At 44.2% G+C, this 11,507-nt stretch overlaps 1 long non-coding RNA gene across 1 annotated transcript; it reads right to left on the reverse strand.

Moving 5' to 3' along the window:
* Positions 1–1,146: 1,146 nt before the first annotated feature.
* LOC137321997 (uncharacterized) lies at positions 1,147–5,200 on the reverse strand. The gene is made up of 2 exons (XR_010962939.1): positions 4,296–5,200; positions 1,147–2,856 (listed from the first exon to the last, which is right to left on the reverse strand). It is a non-coding gene; the product is annotated as an uncharacterized lncRNA (long non-coding RNA).
* Positions 5,201–11,507: the final 6,307 nt, after the last annotated feature.

Below are 11,507 nucleotides of genomic sequence, written 5' to 3' on the forward strand. Positions count from 1 at the left end.
GTGTCTGTATGAGATTCCTCTGTCCGTGATTTCAATTACAGCGTCAGCCTGTTTATGGACAGAGGAATTTCATATGATGCAATGTTTAGAATGGAATGAAATTTTTGCATGGAGCTACTTCCAGATGTGAACATTTGATTCCTTTCTTACAAGAATAACTGTTTGCATTCTGTCATTTCTGGCAAAAGATTTTTTGCATTGAAGAAAGGACTGAGCTGACCATTCCGAGTGATCATTATTAACAGCACCAGTCTCACCTCTTTTTTATTTTCAAATTCCTACTTTAGGAGAGAGCACGCCCCTTGTATTTTTCCAAATTATCGCCACCCCCACCCCCCCAATTTTTTGGGCTCTCTAAGCCACATACCCTCTGTAGCCAAGCGAGTGGGTGTTCAACATTCGAGATATCTGCCAAACTCTGTTGCTAATTATATTCACCACAATGCATCAGGTGTTAGCTGTGGCTCAGTGGTATCACTCTTGCCTCTGAATCACAACGTTTGTGGGTTCAAGTCCCACTCCAAAGATTTAAGCACAATATCTATGCTAACATTCCAGTGAAGTACTGAAGGAGTGCTGCGTTGTCAAAGGTGCTGCCTTTTGGATGAGACATTAAGCTGAAGCCCCATCTGCCCTCTCAAGTGGACGTACAAGATCCCATGGCATTATTTCAAAGTGCAGGGTCCTGACCAATATTTATCCCTCAACCAACGTCACTAAAACAGAATAATATTTGGTCATTATCACATTGCTGTTTGTGGGACCTCGCTATGTGCAAATTGGCTGCCAGGTTTCCTACATTATAACAGTGACTACACTTCAAAAGTACTTCATTGGTTGTAAAGCGCTTTGGGACGTCCTGAGGTCGTGAAAGACGCTATAAATGCAAGTTTTTCTTTTTGTTCATTACGTCAGCCATTTATATATATATATGGAGGGTAAGATAAAATAAAACCTAAAATCAGATAATATCTGCGTTTGCTGTATAATTGAATCACAATTTGTGATTTGTAATCCGAGTTCTTTGTCTCTCATGGTAGGTGAAATAAGCTCTAAAGTGTAGTTGAAAACCATCTTCAGCTGAAAGAACCCTTCTTCTGATACATTCAGTCTGTGCAGTCTATATCATCTCACACACACAAGGTCTTGTTTTACAATCAGTTTATTGAAACAGTTCAAAGATTTTCTTTTAATTTTCCAGAGTAGCTTGAAGCAGGGTTTAAATTTCCCGATTCCTTTAAATGATTTGCCACGTAATCTCTATTTACAGCAGAAACGGGTTGACCATTAAAGTCCCCCCTGACAATATTTGCCTTTAACTCGACAGTAACAGCAATTAATTATACAAACAGAACGAGTCCCATAAAACAGCACATTTTGTACAAAAAAAAATATACATGAACTACTGAATCTGGAAATTGGTTTCATGATCACAGCACGAAGAAACGTTAGTCTAATGTTAAAATGTAATCAGAAAATATGATATTTGCCAAATGCAATTAATGTAGCTGAAATAGAATCTGATATGAAACGAAGTCCTCCATTAAAAAGTACCAGAAATTTACTCGGACTGCTCACTAAACCGGTGCCATGTAATCATAGGTCACTGTCAGCACAGAGAATCACAGTCACTGACTACTCTAACCTTGTTCATTCAAAGGGGGATTCCCACTTCCTTCTGCATTCAGTATTAAATTGTGCCCTAATAAGGTAACATTTTCAAAGAAAGAGCGTTGATTCTTTTTTTAAAATTTCAGACTGACTTTTTGTTTTTCCAATTTTTAATGCTAAATTAGAGCCAGGACATTATAAAGAGGTAGTTTTACAAGGTGTCTGTAAATATTCAATTCGGTATTACTGGATACCACCAACTTTTTAGCGATCTGTCCCTAAAAGTATTAAAAATTAACCTTTTTATGTGATTCTCTCTAGCACGTACTAAATAAAGACACTGGCTGTATGTGTGTGTTGGGAAAATCCAATCTTTGCCTCAGCTGGCAGGGACTGTCTCTCTCTCTTCGAGCTGAACATTTGCTGTCTGTTTTTTCAAGGGTCCCGCTGATCTTCACCGCTCTTTTTCTGAAAGTCCTTTTTTTTTATTAAACGGGCGGCTGCTCGCAGAGTAAAGTTAAGGACCATTTGTAAGAAAGATCTCGCCTGGCCCTTGTTTCAACGGAAAATTGTTGGTTCTCCCGTCTAATTATTTACACAAAAGGAGACGAGCAAAGCGTCAGTTGAAAGGCCTTCAAATCATTCCTCGTTTCACACATGGCAACTATCAGGGCGGCTCAGTCCAGCAGAAGCAATAAAGATAGAGAAAGAGAGAGAGAGAGAAATAGAAAGGTGCCACCAAACACATTTTAGTTCAACTTGATCTCTTCATGTAGGTGAAGTGAAATCATTTTGATTTGAATAGGAAACGCGATGCTAGAGCTGGTTAACATTCACCATCGACGGTTTGGTCTTCAGAAAATGAGAGGAAGAACAAAAAAAAAGGTCTCTTGGAGAAACTTGCTGAGCTGTCTGCCCATCATTAGTTCCAGGGCGTGGAGTTGTTTTTGAATGGAGTGCTGGCTCTTGTCTGGTCAGGTGAGGTTGATGCATCTTCTAGCAGGAGAGGTAGAGGGTGGAGGTAGCGATGGTGAAGGGGAGGAGGAAGATGCTACTGGAGGAGTACAGGCTGCTGCCCCGACCTGTCCCGGTGTTGTTGGAGGCGGTGGTGCTTTGACTTGCGTTCATCCCAGCGCTTGAGGTGGGGATTTCGCTGGTGGAAGAGCCGCTGCTGGCGTGGCTGCTGCTGCTGTTGCTAGTGGCGCCGCTTGTGGAAGTGGCCAGGGTGGTGTTCTGGGTTTCGTTCTGAAAAAGAGAGGCACATACAGCCCATCAAATGCGGTCAAATCCACTCAGCCACGACTGGAATGCACGCAGATCTGTCCAGTTCTAATTTGTTCCCGACTTTCTGCAGGAATTTCTGTCGCCAATCTATCTCTGCAGATAAGCACAGTTTGCCCTGACCTATTGCCCACTAGATAGGATCTCATTTGTAGACAGGAAAAATAGGTTGGAGCTAACTCCCAAACCAATGTATAGATATATTACTGCATGGTGAAATGGAAATCAGTGTATAGATATATTACTGCATGGTGAAATGGAAATCAGTGTATAGATATATTACTGCATGGTGAAATGGAAATCAGTGTATAGATATATTACTGCATGGTGAAATGGAAATTAGTGTATAGACAGGGTAATAGGATTGTGCGATAGGGTAAAACGAGAGATAGCGAGCTGGCAGTCCGTTTTACATAGAATCATGCAGCACAGAAGGAGGCCATTCAGCCCATGCGCCTATATCGGCTCTATGAAGAGCTATCGAATTAGTCCAACTCCCCTGCTCCTTCCATGTAGACCTGTAAATATTTCCTTTCCGTTTTACATCTCTCGCGATTTTTATTTCCATTGATTCAAACTCGGGAGAGATCGAGTTGCCGACTCGGTATCACCCGTTTTCACACAAAGTCAAGATCTACCCCTAAATGTGAAATTGGAGAGATCTTGAAGCGAGTGACTCGATGCCAGCGTAGAAGGGATGGGGAAAAAAAGGAGCGTAGGAAACAAAGACAAGGAATGGAGACAGGGTATGTGTTTCAGAGGTAATCCGAGTCCCTTTCTCCCCTTATCCCTATCGGTAAAGGTCCAATTGAGAGAGACGCTCCATTAACAACTCACTTCCTAACCTATCTATCGAGAGCTGCAAAAACGGAAAATTATACAGCAAACAAAAAGTGGGAACAATCCTCTTGACGGTTCACCCTGTTAATCAGCGTTAGACAATGAAGGTGGTTTAAAGGAGAGTGATACAGAGACCAACTCTGAACGCAGCTAAATTCTTCATATTATCGAAAGCAGCGATTCGACATCCTCAGAGAAACCGATTCACCCGGGTGGAAGGGGGGTTATTTCTTACTAACTTCTGAAATAATTTAGAGAATAATTGTGCTGAATCGATCGCTCTTAAAATAAACCATCTATCCTTTCATTATTTAACATGGTAATTCAATATCTTTCAGCACAAGCATACTCGTCCTTCCAACTTCTGAAGCTGTATAATGTGCGCAAAAGGGTCAACATCCTTTCGGGGCTCAATAAAACACCCCCCAGTTCTCGTTGTAGCTAACATTTAAACCTCTAGTAGATCAATGAGAATGTGACTTACCGGAGTATCCAAGCAAGCATCAGTAACAACTGCAGACTATAACCACAGATAGCATTAACAACACATGGTTTGTACATACCTCCATTTGTATTAAAACAGCCAGTGCAACAACCCCGAAACACACCATCCACATTTTAGTCATTTTGTTTGGCTTTGAAAACGTATTTTTGAGTTTTGCTTTTTAAAAGAATCCCCCTTTTTTTCCCCCCAAGTCTGTGTTTTGGCTGCGGTTTTTGTTCCTCCGCAGGTCTGGATGTGGCTGGTCTCGGCTCCAAGTGACGGGTGAATTGGGACTGGAAGCTTTTATATGAGGAGAGAGCCCATGACGTGTTAGGAATGGATCACATTCTCTCCTCAGGAGTCTCCCCACCCCCGCAGCCCGCCAGCAGGAACAGATTTGATAGAGAGGGGGGAGGAATGGGAATGAAGAAAAAGGAGAGGTTGTTAACCATCACTAAATATTTTGCTTTAAAAAAAACTGTTCACACCTGTAGCCTGGTTTGTAAGATTTTATGCTTCAGATTGGATTTCTCACACATTTGTTCCTTCAGTTTTAAACACGACAGGTGTAAGATTCAGATTTATAATGTTTTATAAATAGAAATGGGAGTGGGACTGCGATCGGCCAGTCAGACCGGTCTGACAGACGGGCCAGACTGACCCGCCAGACAAACCGACCAGACGGATCGGCCAGCCAGACTGAGCAGACGGATCGGCCAGACAGACCCGGCCAGACAGTCGGGCTAGACTGGCCTACCAGATAGACAGACTGGCGATACTCTTTACTGGTGCTCTCTACATTACTGTGTAGAATTCCCCTTTTAAAATCGCCAACTTTCCAGGGCACTTCCCCTCCACGTGTAGCTCTCACCAAATCAGGAGTGATGATGTGGAGATGCCGGTGATGGACTGGTGTTTGAGGCAGAAATTAACATTTGTCGAGAGATCCCGAGCGCCGGGGGGCTGTTTCTTTAAATTCGTTTCCATTTCAGTCGTTCAATAGAAAGGGCGCGGTTTAAATCAACACCTAATGCTCCAGCCCAACGCATGCAATGAAGGGCGATCACATAACTACAGGAGGGGGTTCCGATCAGCCCCCTTTTAGCTCGTGTTTGTGCAGAAATAATGGGAAATATCGATCGCCGCGTTTTAGTGCAAAGTGAATGTCATATTAAGCAAGGGTGCTGAGATTTAGGGAACTCGCCAACTGGTGAATGTTTTTGGATGAACATAAATAGAAACAACAGAAATAGATTTATGTTAATGTAAAACTGGACGAGTTTTACTCTGTTCATTGCAGTCTCGTATCTCGGAACAGGACATTCAGAGAATGACTGGATTTTAATAAGGAAATGATAGGTTTGACGCCTCCTCTCAGTGTGTAGGCAGTTATACCGGACACCGATCCCATGTACACCACATAATGTATATCATTTAATGGGACTGGGAGGAGAACGGCAAGATTACACAACATGGCCCTTGAAACAAAGGAGTCCTTGTAACATTTCTAAAGGTCTTGACCTTTTCCACAAATTGTTTTGGTAACGAACAAAATGTTTCATTTTGAGACATTGCGTAAACATAACATAAAGTAACGTTTTAATGTTAGGACGAATTACATTTTGCGCCAATCTGTTCAGTGAGGTGTCGGGGCGGGGGGGGGGTGATATTTTGTTGGTGGCGGGGGGGGGGTTGAATTTTCCTGGATAAATGCTGTTTTATTATCGGTACCTGAATCTAAAGGGAGTGAATTTGACATTGGATGTCGGTGCTGGGGTCAATGGATGGGTTTGACCAAGTTATTCGTGGTTTGTTCTAAGTGTGTTTCTAAAGGTCACACAATCCGAGTAGTTGAGTTGATTTGCTCTAAACTGTTGGTTTTCTTTAATGTCATTTGGGTCTGGTTCAGAATGAAGAGAATACCGGAATTCACTTGGTTCAATGATGAAACCTGGACGTCTGTGGATGTAGAATGAAAACTGTGCAATTGCGACCTCCAGTGAACATACCAATAATTACAATTACACTCTACCGCAAGCCCACGGACAACCTCACGATGCTCCACTTTTCCAGCTTCCACCCTAACCACGTCAAAGAGGCCATCCCCTATGGACAGGCCCTGCGAATACACAGGGTCTGCTCAGACGAGGAGGAACGCGATGGACACCTACAGACGCTGAAAGACGCCCTAGTAAGAACGGGATATGACGCTCGACTCATCGATCGACAGTTCCGACGGGCCACAGCAAAAAATCGCATAGACCTCCTCAGGAGACTAACACGGGACGCAACCAACAGAGTACCCTTTGTCGTCCAGTACTTCCCCGGAGCGGAGAAACTACGCCATGTTCTCCGCAGCCTTCAACATGTCATCAATGAGGACAAACACCTCGCTATGGCCATCCCCACACCTCCACTACTCGCCTTTAAACAGCCACCCAACCTCAAACAGACCATCGTTCGCAGCAAATTACCTAGCTTTCAAGAGAACAGCGTCCACGACACCACACAACCCTGCCACGGTAACCTCTGCAAGACATGCCAGATCATCGACACAGATACCACCATCACACGAGAGGACACCACCCACCAGGTGCATGGTTCATACTCCTGTGACTCGGCCAACGTTGTCTACCTCATACGTTGCAGGAAAGGATGCCCCAGAGCATGGTACATTGGCGAGACCATGCAGACGCTGCGACAACGGATGAACGGACACCGCGCAACAATCGCCAAACAGAAGGGTTCCCTCCCAGTCGGGGAACACTTCAGCAGTCATGGACATTCATCCACCGACCTTCGGGTAAGCGTACTCCAAGGCGGCCTTCGAGACACACGACAACGCAAAATCGTCGAGCAGAAATTGATAGCCAAGTTCCGCACCCATGAGGACGGCCTCAACCGGGATCTTGGGTTCATGTCACGCTACACGTTACCCCACCAGCGAACAAATGTTATCTGTTTTTAATATAATGGGTCATTTGCTGGCTTTCTCTGCCTTCCGGATGTTTCTGCCTCTCTCTTTTTTTTTCCTGTTTGTTTTTTTGTTGAATGTGTATTCGGGGGTTCTGCAGGTGACACCTCTCTGTCTGAACACGGTGATTGCCTTGGCAACGGGCAGTTGCAGGGGCATTCTGTAAACACCATGTATTGTTCTATATGTATAAATGCATAGGCTTCGAGGAGCTCCTGAACATTTACCTGAGGAAGGAGGAAGCCTCCGAAAGCTTGTGAATTTAAAATAAAATTGCTGGACTATAACTTGGTGTTGTAAAATTGTTTACAATCTACAATTAAAGGGAGCATTTACACCGAGTGCCTGCTCTGAACTTTCACCTTCACTATTGGCAGACAGCTCAGTGCCTAACACCAGACCGGCTGTAGGGGCAAGGGCAAGGGGGGGCTGGGGGAGGCACTAGACTAAGTTAGCCGTGTGTATGTCATCCAAAGGGCGGGTGGTGGGAGGGAGGAGAGAGGCTCACACTTCGGCATCTGCCCCGGGTGGAGAGGGGCCCACACGCCAGCTTCAAGAGAATATTGCAGTGCTGGAGAGAGAGGATGTCCTGGGGGGGTTAAGGACAGTATCTATTTGGTTAGAGTGAAGAAACAATAGACATGCCATTACACTACTGGGTGCATTCTATAGGCCACCAATTAGTAGGAAGGATATAGATGAACAAATTTGCATGGGAATTACAGAGAGGTGCAAGAACTATAGAGTAGTGATAATGGGAGACTTCAATTATCCTAATGTAGACTGGGATAGTAAAAGTGTAAAGGGCAGAGAGGGGGAAGAATTTCTGAAGTGTGTTCAAGAGAATTTTCTTGCAGTATGTTTCCAGCCCAATGAGGAAGGAGGCATTGCTGGATCTGGCTCTGAGGAGCGAGGTGGGCCAAGTGCAGCAAGTGTCAGTGGGGGAACATTTAGGGAACACCGATCATAGTATCATAAGGTTTAGATTAGTTATGGAAAAGGACAAGGAGCACTCTAAAGTAAAAATACTCAATTGGAGGAGGGCCAATTTCAGTGGGTTGAGAACGGATCTGGCCCAGGTAAATTGGAATCAAAGATTGGCAGGCAAAACTATAATTGAACAGTGGGCGGCCTTTAAAGAGGAGATGGTTCGGGTACAGTCTAGGTACATTCCCACGAGAGGGAAAGGTAGGGCAACCAAAGTCAAAGCTCCCTGGATGACGAAAGAGATAGAAAGTAAGATGAAGCAGAAGTATGACAGATGTCAGGTTGACAACACAAGTGAGAACCAGGCTGAATAGAGAAAGCTCAGAGGGGAAGTGAGAAAGGAAATAAGAGGGACAAAGAGAGAGTATGAGAATAGACTGGAGGCCAACATAAAAGGGAATCCAAAAGTCATCTATAGGCATATAAATAGTAAACGGGTGGTTAAAGGAGGAGTGGGGTGGATTAGTGGCCAAAATGGAGACCAACTCATGGAGGCTGTGGGCATGGCTGAGGTACTAAATGAGTACTTTGCATCTGTCTTTACCAAGGAAGAAGAGGCTGCCAAAGTCACAGTAAAAGAGGAAGTAGTTGAGATACTGGATGGGCTAAAAATTGATAAAGAGGAGGTACGAGAAAAGCTGGCTGTACTTAAAATAGATAATTTACCAGGTCCGGATGGGATGCATCCTAGGTTGCTGAGGGAAGTAAGGGTGGAAATTGCAGGGGTACTGGCCATAATCTTCCAATCAACCTTAGATACAGAGATGATGCCAGAGGACTGGAGAATTGCAAATGTTACACCCTTGTTCAAAAAAGGGTGTAAGGATAAACCCAGCAACTACAGGCCAGTCAGTTTAACCTCGGTGGTGGGGAAGCTTTTAGAAAAAATAATCAGGGACAAAATTAATAGTCACTTGGACAAGTGTGGATTAATTAAGGAAAACCAGCATGGATTTGTTAAAGGCAAATCGTGTTTAACTAATCTGATTGAGTTTTCTGATGAGGCAACAGAGAGGGTCGATGAGGGCAATGCAGTTGATGTGTATATGGACTTCCAAAAGACATTGTGCCGCCGAATAGGCTTGTCAGCAAAGTTGAAGCCCATGGAATAAAAGGGGTAGTGGCAGCACAGATACGAAATTGACTAAGTGATAGGAAACAGAGAGTAGTGGTGAACGGTTATTTTTCAGATTGGAAGAAGGTATACAGTGGTGTTCCCCAGGAGTCAGTATTAGGACCACTGCTATTCTTGATATATATTAATGACTTGGACTTGTGTGTACAGGGCACAATTTCAAAATTTGCAGATGACACAAAACTTGGATGGGTAATGAACAATGAGGAGGATAGTGATAGACTTCAAGAGGACATGGACAGGCTGGTGGAACCAGAAGACACCAATTTAAGGTGATTGGCAAAACAACCAAAGGCGACATGAGGAAAAACTTTTTTACACGGGGAATGGTTCTGATCGGGAATGCACTGCCTGAGGGGGTGGTGGAGGCAGATTCAATCACGGCTTTCAAAAAGGGATTGGATAAGTACTTGAAAGAAAAAAAATTACAGGTTTACAGGGAAAGGGCAGGGGAGTGGGACTAGCTGGATTGCTCTTGCAGAGAGCCGGCACGGACTTGACGGGCCGAATGGCCTCCTTCTGTGCTGTAACCATTCTATGATTCTATGATTCTATGATTCAATCCAGGGTGGAGAGGGGCCCACACACCAGCCTCTGCCCAGGGTGGAGAGGGACCCACATTTCAGCCTCTGCCCAGGGTGGAGAGGGACCCACATTTCAGCCTCTGCCCAGAGTGGAGAGAGGCCCACATTTCAGCATCTGCCCAGGGTGGAGAGGGGCCCACATTTCAGCATCTGCCCGGGGTGGAGATGGGCCCACACTTCAGCCTCAGCCCGGGATCCCCACTAGTCTGATGCCAGCAGTGCCTGATACAGCACAGAGCTATTTCCCAAAAGTGGGACATTTAACTGTTTACAAAGAGGAGAAGGAATTTTACAAAGGAATCTGACTGACCAGCAACCCCCACCCCAACCCCCACCCCCCAACCCCACCAACCACCCAAGCACTTTGTAAATCAAGTTTGACACTTCATTAAACTTACACTCAATGCGATGCCAAACTGAAGCAGCGTGAGACTATCCCCCCTAACCACCTCACGGGAGTCACAGCGCTTCACTCCAGTCAGGTTAAGTCCTAACTCCAGCTTTACACTGTCAATTTAACTTTGGTGAGAAGAGATAAAGAGGAAGGGAAGTAAACCATTATTTCTTGTACATATCTATCTGTTTTAAATGGCTTGCATGTATATACTTATATTCTTTCTGTTTATTTATCTTTCTTCCATTTATTGTGTACTTAAATTATTAATGATATTGGTTCTTAATTATACTCCTGCTGTATTATACACATACATAAAAGAGCGACACCAGCACCAATTACCAACATGAAGAAATAATGTCAATTCAACACAATGTCAATTGAACACCATGATGTGAGTAAAGTAGGTTCTGTAAGTGTTGTGGAACAATTTCACCTTTTCAAAGGGGTATGGGTAAGAATTCTGACCATTAGGAAATGCTTTTACCATTCTGATTCCTGACTGTGACCCACAGGATCCCAAGACAATCCCAATCCCAACATTCTGCTAATGCTGCTATTGAACAGAGGAAGATGGTGTCCAAGATCAGTGTTTTCTGATTTCCTTTCCTTTACTCTGGGGAAGGATCATGCCTTTGATGTGAAGACAGCCTTGCTGGCATCCCAATCAAAGCTCCCTCCAGATTGGCATAGACTCGAGGCCGGCCACTTGGACCCATACAGTTATGCAGGATCTGAGAAAGCTCAACTTGGGTTTCCACACTGCATGGTATCACGTACAAGACAGATAAGGCTGGAAAGGTCACACATGCACACGCAGCACCGCAATCCCATTGGTGGAGTAGGAGATCAGTAGTAGTAGTAGTAACACCCAAATCACTCCGCAGGATGATACAACAGAAAGAATGGGGAATAGGCCAACAGCAGTGAGCCATTTGAAGCCAGGCATGTAAAGCAACCAAAATGAGCAGGAGGGCTCCATCAGCCCAAAAAGATCCTAGAAACCAAGACCTAATAATTTACTCAACTGTTAAATAGGTACTGTTTCTAGTGTGTGCGCAGTCAGGACAAGGATATTAATGTTCCAATCTACTTTCCTGCAAGCACCATGCAATCAAAGTGTGCAACTTCAGGAAAATCCCTGTCTGTAATTAAACTTTTGTAAACATAATTAAAAATAGAGAACAAGCAAATCCTTTGAAAAATAAACTGGATAG

The sequence above is a fragment of the Heptranchias perlo genome, chromosome 5 (assembly GCF_035084215.1).
Source record: "Heptranchias perlo isolate sHepPer1 chromosome 5, sHepPer1.hap1, whole genome shotgun sequence".
NCBI lineage: Eukaryota > Metazoa > Chordata > Chondrichthyes > Hexanchiformes > Hexanchidae > Heptranchias > Heptranchias perlo.